Here is an 11,461-nt window from a genome sequence, read left to right as displayed (position 1 = left end):
GATTGAGAGAACTGTGCAGACATACAACCTGAGGAATCTCCAGCACCACCATAGACCCTCACTTGAGGGAATGAGTGGGCTGTTTTCCCTCCACTGTGCTCATTTAACCCTAATAAACACACCAAAAGGCATAGGGGGAATAAAAGAAGGAAAACTTAAATTGTCTCAAAACATTGTTAGTTACGCTACACTGCACCCGACTTGGCTTGAACAGGGCCGTATCAACAATCTGTCACGATCGTCGTAAGGAATAGACCAAGGCGCAGCGTGATGAACGAACATGGTTAAACTTTATTATCTTTAGTGATAATAGACCACAAGAACCAAAACAAGAAACGACTCGTGAAGTCCACGGTAACAATGACCAACACGGAACAAAAACCCACAAACACAAAGGGAAAACAGACAGTTTAAATATGGCTCCCAATCAGAGACAACCAACGACAGCTGACACTCGTTGCCTCTGATTGGGAGTCACTCTAGCCAACATAGAAATAAACACAACAGAATGAACACACCCTGGCTCAACATATAGAGTCCCAGAGCCAGGGTGTGACACAATCAAAACGCTTGAAGCAAACCGCTTCCAAAACAAAATAAAGAGGGGGACAACAGAAGAAAACGACTCCAGGGCATGGCAGTAGTAGCATTTAGCCTTATCAGCCTTTACACTCATTCTACTTTATGGTCTCATGTTTTATGGAGGTAAAAAGGTTATACAATAGATTGGAGAATAGTGATGTTTGTGGCGATGACTGGCCTGGGAGTGGTCGTAGTTAGGTACAGCTATTGAATACAGACAATGGGCCTGAAAAAAGCTATTTTGAATGTTGACGTGTGTTTCTTAGAATGGCTTTACATTAGATATTAGGTCAGTACACTTCCATATTCTGTCCTAAATACAAATCAGAGATATTATGTTACTTCCCCCAAACCCATAAAAGGCTTCATTGAGACACTGGTACGCTGACCCATATCCTCTACCTCAGTAGCTAACGCACAGATGTGATCAGATGGTATGCTCTCCTCTCTACCTCTACAGGAAGAGAGTATGAACCCAGGGCTGGATCTCATTAGTGCTGGAGTTCACCAGAGGGAAGATGAAGACAACTTTATTAATGTGTATTCAGTCATTCAATCTCTTTTATCATGTACCAGGGGAACCCCAAAACTGGAAAGGGACAAAGGGTCCCTTTTCAGAGTCGGATGCTGGATTTTCCCATCGTCATGATGAAAAGAGTCTTGCCGTTTATCATTTCATATCGGATTCCGCCCCCGTACAATATGGCTGCTCCCTCTGTGTGGAAGCGAGAAACGAGGGTGGCTCTTCCCAGAACAGAAATGGTGGGCTGTTTGGTGCGTCTTGGTAATTGAAAAAGTTTGAATAAATCTTGTGAAAGACCTAACTCATTCACATGACTCACCCAAAACGGTTACACCCCCACCCCTTCTCCCCTTCTCCATGGGAACCTTCTTTCTTCCATCCCTCCTTCCAGGATGAACTCATCCCAAACCACAATTCAATGCGGCTTCTATGAACAAAACAGCCTTTCATAAGACTCTTCATTCAAATCATACAGCTAATCTGGAAAAATACATATGTAATAGCATGAGAAAACAATTTTAGGTAATCCACGATGATGCTAGCTAGGGAGCCTGATAATTGAAAGTGACAGTAAGTGTACCATTATCAGTAAAACCCTTTATCCTAAGTCCTGGGGAGGGGCTGGGAACCAAACCAACCTCCAGAATGTAGTGTTTCAGAAGGTTGCTACGTCAGTGAAAAGGGGCTTTGTTATATTATGTTGATAGACAGTAGACGAGACACAGCATCAGAGAAAATGTGTTGACACTGCACTTGTAGGGTGATATCTCTGCGGTAGGGGTTTGTATAAAAAAAACAATGCACGTCAGCTTGAGAGTGAGGATTTGTAGAGGTTTAGATAGAAGCTGAGGATGTTTGTGTTTATATATAGACAAAGTCACATTCACATTATGCAGAGTGTATGTATAATCAAACTGTTCCCGAATGGGAGCCTCTTCCTGTGTTTATTTGTCCCAGAAAATCCCCACTGACTGCAACGACAACATGAAACTCAACAAAGCGTTTTCCGTCTCCTGTTCCACTCAAAAAGAGGAAAAATGTACATGGGAAAAGATTAAAACAAGTTTGTTTATCCAGTGAAATAAATGAATGCATTCCAGTGTAATTTCTGTTTTATTGCACAACCCCTCTCTATAAAGTCTGCCTGGCTTACACACAAAGGCTAAACTTCAAGAGTGTGTTTCCTTATAAAAACAAAAAGTCTGGATCACAGCTATTTGACATTCTGCTCTACTTGAGAATTTCAAACACACAAAGCTACAGACCTACAGGCGAGTAGAGACTATGGCCCATACACTTAATACAACAATTGCTGCCCATTTTTGATATATTTGCATGCATTTCCATGTAAGACATGCTAGTTTGCATATTAGAAATCACACACAGGGAATGGACAAGAGAGGTAGACAGATACAATCTTCATCCATCTATCCCTATTCAAATTGTGAGAGAATAGTGTAGTGAGTCCTGTTGTGTGGTTTAGAAAAGGACTACATCACAGGAGAGACGGCCACAGGTCAGCCTCAGAGTGCTCCAGACAGCCAGTGGCTGGGAGGAGAGTCAGGTGACGTGCCTGACAGAGGTAGACGGACCAGTAATGGAAAGGAAAGAAGTCCAGCAGTTTCATATGTTCCTCTTATTTCCTCTCATTTGGAACATGGGCAGAGGTCATTATTTGAACACTAAGCTGTAGTTAAACAGCATCAAAACCTGGACTTTCTACACAGAAAGGTAGGCGAGCAACTTGTTCGACACATTCAGAGACATTTTTGTGAACTCTGTCAGTCTCCGTCCTTTAGTCTCTCCACTGTAGTCTCTGTGAGAGGTTTGTGATGGACAGAGGCTGTGTCCAAGCCACCCTACTCAGTTACGGTGCTCCAGACAGGAGGAGTGGAAATCCCATGACCTCACTTCACCCAGTGCAACATCGGGTCAACAAGCCGCCCAACTCAACAACTCCCAAATGAAAAGACAGTCACTCCCTCAACCTACTGTACATCTCAAATATGACACTTTGAATGTAACTGAGAGAGAAAGAGAAGAGAGAAGAAAGAGTACAAACACCAAAAAGAGAGTGTGAAACAAGGGAGCAAGGGAACAGAGATGGATGAGAAGACATGTCCTTTTGAGTTCAACCAGATTCATCCAGATGAAATATTGTTTAACCCCTCACTTTCATCCTCTGTTCTGTTGACCCTGTGAAGTGAAGGGATCCGTGTTGAATCAGAGGATGAGGATATCTAACAAGCTCTTGATTGGATAAACACACTAACGAAAGACCATTTGATTTGATTTGAGCAGTGCGAAGGTGCAAGTGTTTTTCTCGTGACCTTTTCAAGGCCCTACATATGTATGGCAGGCTCTGTGTTATTTTGACTGAGGTGAGAATATTATTCTGAGGTGAGAATATTGCTCGTCAACTGGATTTGCGCTGAAACCCTGCAGCCAAAGGAAGTCATAGTCTCAGAATGCAATGCTACACTGAGGTGTGATTGACTTTCTCACATCCCATGATGGACAAAATAGTAATGCATATCTTTTCAGCAGATAAATTATCCTGTATCATTATGAAACAAGCACAATTTTCAGACTTTCAACACGGTCCCTCTCTTTTTGGCTGTTTCTGGCTCATCAATCAAGACATGCCTGCCCTAAAACGACAACAACACACAGAGCACACAAACAACAGATACATTAAAAGCCTATCTTTACTCCCACTGACTTCCACATTACAAGACCAACGTCACAGAAATAAATCATCCAAATCCAAAGCACTTAATGTACAGTGAGGGGAAAAAGTATTTGATCCCCTGCTGATTTTTTACGTTTGCCCACTGACAAAGACATGATCAGTCTATAATTTTAATGGTAGGTTTATTTGAACAGTGAGAAACAGAATAACAACAACAAAAAACCAGAAAAACGCATGTCAAAAATGTTATGAATTGATTTGCATTTTAATGAGGGAAATAAGTATTTGACCCCTCTGCAAAACATGACTCAGTACTTGGTGGAAAAACCCTTGTTGGTAATCACAGAGGTCAGACATTTCTTGTAGTTGGCCACCAGGTTTGCACACATCTCAGGAGGGATTTTGTCCCACTCCTCTTTGCAGATCTTCTCCCAGTCATTAAGGTTTCGAGGCTGACGTTTGGCAACTCGAACCTTCAGCTCCCTCCACAGATTTTCTATGGGATTAAGGTCTGGAGACTGGCTAGGCCACTCCAGGACCTTAATGTGCTTCTTCTTGAGCAACTCCTTTGTTGCATTGGCCGTGTGTTTTGGGACATTGTCATGCTGGAATACCCATCCACGACCCATTTTCAATGCCCTGGCTGAGGGAAGGAGGTTCTCACTAAAGATTTGACGGTACATGGCCCCGTCCATCGTCCCCTTGATGCGGTGAAGTTGTCCTGTCCCCTTAGCAGAAAAACACCCCCAAAGCATAATGTTTCCACCTCCGTGTTTGACGGTGGGTATGGTGTTCTTGGGGTCATAGGCAGCATTCCTCCTCCTCCAAACACGGCGAGTTGAGTTGATGCCAAAGAGCTCGATTTTGGTCTCATCTGACCACAACACTTTCACCCAGTTCTCCTCTGAATCATTCAGATGTTCATTGGCAAACTTCAGACGGGCATGTATATGTGCTTTCTTGAGCAGGGGGATCTTGCGGGCGCTGCAGGATTTCAGTCCTTCACGGCGTAGTGTGTTACCAATTGTTTTCTTGGTGACTATGGTCCCAGCTGCCTTGATATCATTGACAAGATCCTCCCGTGTAGTTCTGGGCTGATTCCTCACCGTTCTCATGATCATTGCAACTCCACGAGGTGAGATCTTGCATGGAGCCTCAGGCCGAGGGAGATTGACAGTTCTTTTGTGTTTCTTCCATATGCGAATAATCGCACCAACTGTTGTCACCTTCTCACCAAGCTGCTTGGCGATGGTCTTGTAGCCCATTCCAGCCTTGTGTAGGTCTACAATCTTGTCCCTGACATCCTTGGAGAGCTCTTTGGTCTTGGCCATGGTGGAGAGTTTGGAATCTGATTGATTGATTGCTTCTGTGGACAGGTGTCTTTTATATATCCAGGCTCTGTCGTAGCCGGCCGCGACCGGGAGACCCATGGGGCGGTGTACAATTGGCCCAGCGTCGTCCAGGGTAGGGGAGGGAATGGCCGGCAGGGACGTAGCTCAGTTGGTAGAGCATGGCATTTGCAACGCCAGGGTTGTGGGTTCGATTCCCACGGGGGGTATGAAGAAAAAAATATCTAACTGTAAGTCGCTCTGGATAAGAGCGTCTGCTAAATGACGTAAATATAGGTAACAAAACTCTCTTTAAGAGTGTGCTCCTAATCTCAGCACGTTACCTGTATAAAAGACACCTGGGAGCCAGAAATCTTTGTGATTGAGAGGGGTCAAATACTTATTTCCCTCATTAAAATGCAAATCAATTCATAACATTTTTGACATGCGTTTTTCTGGATTTTTTTGTTGCTATTCTGTCTCTCACTGTTCAAATAAACCTACCATTAAAATTATAGACTGATCATTTCTTTGTCAGTGGGCAAACGTACAAAATCAGCAGGGGATCAAATACTTTTTTCCCTCACTGTATGTATTATACTCCCTAGGGGCGATGGGCGACTAATAAAGAGTACAGGCACTGTCATGGGCCTCTCACTCCACCGGGTTACCACCTTAATTTTCTTCCACTCTGCTCACCACTCTCTCTACTCAGCCTAACTAGCTCCACCTGTCCCTGCTCTGCTCTGCTCTAATTACTCTGCCAGCTGCGCTGCATTACCCACTACCTCTCCCAGTATTTAAGGCCCTGTCTTTCAGCTCTCCGGTGTCAGATCGTCTGCAAAGCTCACACCCGGAACCTGTTTGCTCGCGCTTCTGGCTCACCCTGGTTTTGTGACCCCGGACCTGCCTGTTTTTTGGATACTCTTCTGCCTCAGGAGATCCAGACCTGCTTCTGCCATTACGACTCCTGACTACTCTTCAATCCCGGTAACTCTGACCAGCCTTCTGCCTTGCTACTACGTATCTTGGATTTCCCTTGAACTGTACTGCTGCCTGGTTTCATTCCGCCCTGTTGTGTCTGTGTCTCCCCCCCCCAGGACTTCTGGACCACCCACCACCGGCTTCATAGGACGCATCGCTGCCACTGGGGGGGGCACAGACCCAGCGCATTGGACGGGATCCCTGTTACCCCTGGAGCCTTCATTCACTCCCTACTTCCCTTTTTCCTTAAGTTTAATAAACTTTCTGGTGTGACGCAATTGTGGTCCTCTGGTCGTCTGTCTGAACCGTGACAGTACGATCTGACCATTATGGACTCAGCGCACACTTTCCCCGACATGGAAACCGATGAGCATGAGCAGCAGTTCCAGCAGCAGCAACAACAACTCGCCATGATCATTCAACTCCTCACCAACCTTACCCCAGCCAGTCTGCCCACCAGCCCAGCCCCCGAGTTACCTGCCCCGGTCATTGCAGCCGCTGCTCCGGAACCCAAGATTGGAAACCCCGAGCGGTTCAACGGCGATTCAACCCAGGTCCGGCCATTCCTGACTAGCTGCCGACTTCAGTTCTCCTTGCAGCCAAGGACCTTCGCCACGGAGGGGGCTAAAGTTGGGTATGCCATCACTCACCTGACGGGCCGAGCTCGACTCTGGGGAACAGCAGAGTTCGAACGTCAAACCCCCGCATGTGCAACCTTCGACCTGTTTGCTGAGGAGATGCTGAAGGTGTTTGACCTGGATTCACCCACCGCAGAGGCGTCTCGTGAACTGTTCAGTATTCGACAAGGCAGACGTACAGTCGCAGACCATTCCATCGACTTCCGAACCCTGGCTAGACGAAGTTCTTGGAACACACCATCGTTGGTGGACGCGTTCTTCCATAGTTTGGCTGACTATATCAAGGACGAGTTGGTCTCCCATGAACTGCCTTCCACTCTTGATGAGGCCATCGCACTGACTGTCAGGATCGACAGAAGGATACAGACCCGTCGTCGTGAGAGGGGGCGCCAAGGTCCACCTACTACCGGCATTCGGAGAGATCCGACTGGGCTCCTGTCATCTACTGCCACTCACCCAGGTCAGCTTGATCAGTCTGAGCCTATGGAGATTGGGCGAGCCTCCCTCACTCCTGCAGAGCGCCAGCGCCGCTTCACCTCAAACCTCTGCCTCTATTGTGGAGGTGAGGGACATCGTGTGGTAACCTGCCCTTTAAAGGGCCGAAGCTCACCGGGCATAGGGGGAGTCCGGTTGAGTTCAATGACCATCCAGTCCTCCGACCGCAAACCCCTGCTGCAAGTTCACCTCCGCCTCTCTGACTCAACTCACACCCTGGCTGCTCTGGTGGATTCTGGCGCCGAAGCCAACATAATGGACATCAAGCTGGCACGCCAACTGGGACTGGAGAACCTCCGTTTGACACCTCCTATTCCTGCCCGGGCACTGGACGGACACTTACTCGGATCGGTCACTCATGTCACGGCCCCGGTCTCGATGGGTCTGTCCGGAAACCATCAAGAAACTATCCAGTTTCACCTGCTCCCCTCTCCAGGCCAACCCCTCATCCTGGGTTACCCATGGCTCCGCCGGCACAACCCTCAGCTCGACTGGGTGACCGGGGTGATCAGGGAGTGGGGAGAGGACTGCCACCGAACCTGCCTGCGTGCTGCCGCACTACCCCCTCGGCCAGTACCTACTAACTCCGCTCCTGACCTCTCCAATGTCCCAGAATGCTACCATGGTCTCAGAGAGGTGTTTAACAAAGCAAGAGCCACATCTCTGCCCCCTCACCGTCCGTACGACTGTGCCATCGACCTCCTCCCTGGAACAGCTCCTCCAAAGGGTCGTCTTTATTCGTTGTCTGCTCCTGAAAGAAAGTCCATGGAGGACTACATCAATGGCTCTCTGTCCGCAGGATTAATCCGTTCATCTTCATCTCCTGCTGGTGCTGGCTTCTTCTTTGTGGGGAAGAAGGACGGATCTCTTCGCCCCTGCATCGACTACAGGGGACTCAACGACATCACAGTGAAAAACCGTTACCCTCTGCCTCTGCTCACCTCTGCTTTTGAGTTGCTCCAGGGAGCCACTGTTTTTACCAAGTTGGATCTCAGAAACGCTTACCACCTAGTGCGGATCCGGGAGGGAGATGAATGGAAAACCGCATTCAATACACCAACAGGCCACTACGAGTATCTGGTTATGCCTTTTGGCCTCACCAATGCTCCTGCTGTGTTCCAGGCTCTAGTGAATGATGTACTGCGGGACATGTTAAACAAGTTTGTCTTCGTTTACCTGGATGACATCTTAATCTACTCCAGAAACCTGTCTGAACACACCCGCCATGTCCAGCAAGTCCTTCATCGTCTTCTGGAGAATTCCCTCTACGCCAAGGCAGAGAAATGTGAGTTTCACGTCAAGACAGTGGCCTTCCTGGGGTACATAGTGGCAGAGGGAAGTATCCAAATGGATCCTGCCAAAGTATCAGCAGTCACTTCATGGCCTGTTCCGGAGAACAGAAAGAAGCTGCAACAGTTTCTGGGGTTTGCTAACTTCTATAGGAAGTTTATCCGGAACTACAGTACCGTTGCTGCCCCTCTCACTGCTCTAACCAGCACCAAGCAACCCTTCACCTGGACCCCAGCAGCCGACAAAGCCTTCAGTACCCTCAAGGTGAGGTTCACCTCCGCTCCCATCCTCCAGATGCCTGATGTGGACCGGCAATTCATTGTGGAGGTGGACGCCTCGGATGTGGGAGTTGGTGCTGTGATTTCTCAGTGGGCTGCGGAGGATAGGAAGCTCCATCCCTGTGCCTTTTTCTCACGTCGGTTGTCCCCCTCTGAGTGCAATTACGACATAGGGAACCGTGAGCTGCTGGCTGTGAAGCTTGCCTTGGAGGAGTGGCGTCACTGGCTGGAGGGGTCCACCATTCCATTTCTCGTTTGGACCGATCATAAGAACTTGGAGTACATCCGCACGGCCAAACGGTTGAACTCCAGGCAGTCCCGCTGGGCCCTGTTCTTCACCAGGTTTAATTTCACTCTGTCATACCGGCCTGGATCACGCAACACCAAGCCAGACGCCCTCTCCCGTCAATTCCAGAAGGATGACACCCCCTCCAAGGACCCTGTGTCGATTCTGCCAAGTCCCTGCATCGTTGCAGCTCTGACCTGGGCTGTTGAGGAACAGGTGCTGGAGGCTCTCCGTAACCAGCCAGGTCCCAGCACTTGCCCAGCTGACCGCCTTTTTGTCCCCGAAGACCTGAGGTCCCAGGTCGTTCAGTGGGGACATGACTCCCGCCTAGCTTGTCACCCTGGCTCCACCCGCACTTACAACCTGCTCGCCCAGAGGTTCTGGTGGCCCTCTCTGAGGAAGGATGTACGGGAATTCGTCCAAGCCTGCCCCATCTGCAACCAACACAAGTCGTCCTGCCAGCCCCCAGCCGGATTGCTGCAGCCCCTGCCTGTGCCCAGACGTCCCTGGTCTCACATCGCCCTTGACTTTGTCACGGGGCTGCCCCCTTCAAGTGGCATGACCGTCATTCTCACCATCGTTGACCGTTTCAGCAAGATGGCACACTTCATTCCCCTCCCCAAGCTCCCAACCGCCAAGGAGACCGCCCAGGTGGTCCTGGAACACGTCTTCCGGATCCACGGACTGCCAAAGGATGTAGTTTCTGACCGTGGTCCACAATTCTCCTCCGCTTTTTGGAAGGAGTTCTGTCACCTGCTGGGAGCCACAGTCAGTCTGACTTCCGGATTCCATCCCCAATCCAATGGGCAGTCAGAGCGGGCTAATCAGGAGCTCGAGAAGGCACTGCGATGCATGACTTCACGCAACCCCCACTCCTGGTCGCAGCAATTGACATGGGTGGAGTACGCACACAATTCTCTGACCTGCTCTGCCATCGGTATGTCCCCTTTCCAATGTGTTTATGGATACCAGCCTCCTCTATTTGCCAGCCAGGAAGAGGAGGTTACTTGCCCATCTGCACTTGCTTTTGCCCGTCGATGTCGCCGCACCTGGTCACAAGCCCGAGCCACACTCCTCAGATCCGTTGCCAGCTACACTACCGGGGCCAACCGTCGGAGAATTCCTGCTCCCACCTACCATGTTGGTCAAAGGGTGTGGTTGTCATCGAAGAACCTGCCACTCAGGGTGGAGTCGCAGAAGCTGGCACCTCGGTTCATTGGCCCATTCCCTATCATAAGAGTGATTAGCCCAACTGCTGTCCGGCTCCAACTGCCTAATTCCCTGAGGGTGCACCCCACTTTCCATGTGTCTAAGATTAAGCCCATCCATGAGAGTCCGCTGGTCCCTGCTGCGCCTGGTCCTCCTCCTCCACGGCTCGTCGATGGTGGTCTGGTTTACACCGTCCGCCGCCTGCTTCGGTCCAGACGGAGGGGTAGGGGTCTCCAGTACCTCATTGACTGGGAGGGCTATGGACCTGAGGAGAGGACCTGGGTGCCAGCTAGTCGGATTGTGGATAGGACTCTCATCACCGCTTTCCACCAACGGCATCCTGATCAACCTGCAATCCGTAGGGGCCGCCCCAGAGGGGTCCCTAACCGTCCGGCCCGCTCGGCTTCCTGTCCTGTGCCTGATCCTGTCTCGGGACCTGTCCCATCTCCCGACCACGGCCCTCCGGCTTCCTCCGAGGATGAGGACGTTCACTCGGACCGTTCGGAGGAGTTCTAGCCCTCCTCCGGCTCCCCTCCTCCCGCCCGGCGTGGTGTTGCTCTTGGGACTTCTGGGGCCGTCCCTTGGGGGGGGGGGTTCTGTCATGGGCCTCTCACTCCACCGGGTTACCACCTTAATTTTCTTCCACTCTGCTCACCACTCTCTCTACTCAGCCTAACTAGCTCCACCTGTCCCTGCTCTGCTCTGCTCTAATTACTCTGCCAGCTGCGCTGCATTACCCACTACCTCTCCCAGTATTTAAGGCCCTGTCTTTCAGCTCTCCGGTGTCAGATCGTCTGCAAAGCTCACACCCGGAACCTGTTTGCTCGCGCTTCTGGCTCACCCTGGTTTTGTGACCCCGGACCTGCCTGTTTTTTGGATACTCTTCTGCCTCAGGAGATCCAGACCTGCTTCTGCCATTACGACTCCTGACTACTCTTCAATCCCGGTAACTCTGACCAGCCTTCTGCCTTGCTACTACGTATCTTGGATTTCCCTTGAACTGTACTGCTGCCTGGTTTCATTCCGCCCTGTTGTGTCTGTGTCTCCCCCCCCCAGGACTTCTGGACCACCCACCACCGGCTTCATAGGACGCATCGCTGCCACTGGGGGGGGCACAGACCCAGCGCATTGGACGGGATCCCTGTTACCCCTGGAG

This window comes from Coregonus lavaretus (assembly GCF_964263955.1).
Source record: "Coregonus lavaretus genome assembly, chromosome: 2".
NCBI classification, from domain to species: domain Eukaryota; kingdom Metazoa; phylum Chordata; class Actinopteri; order Salmoniformes; family Salmonidae; genus Coregonus; species Coregonus lavaretus.
The sequence above is the reverse complement of the archived record's forward strand: the minus strand, read 5'-3'. Positions refer to the sequence as shown.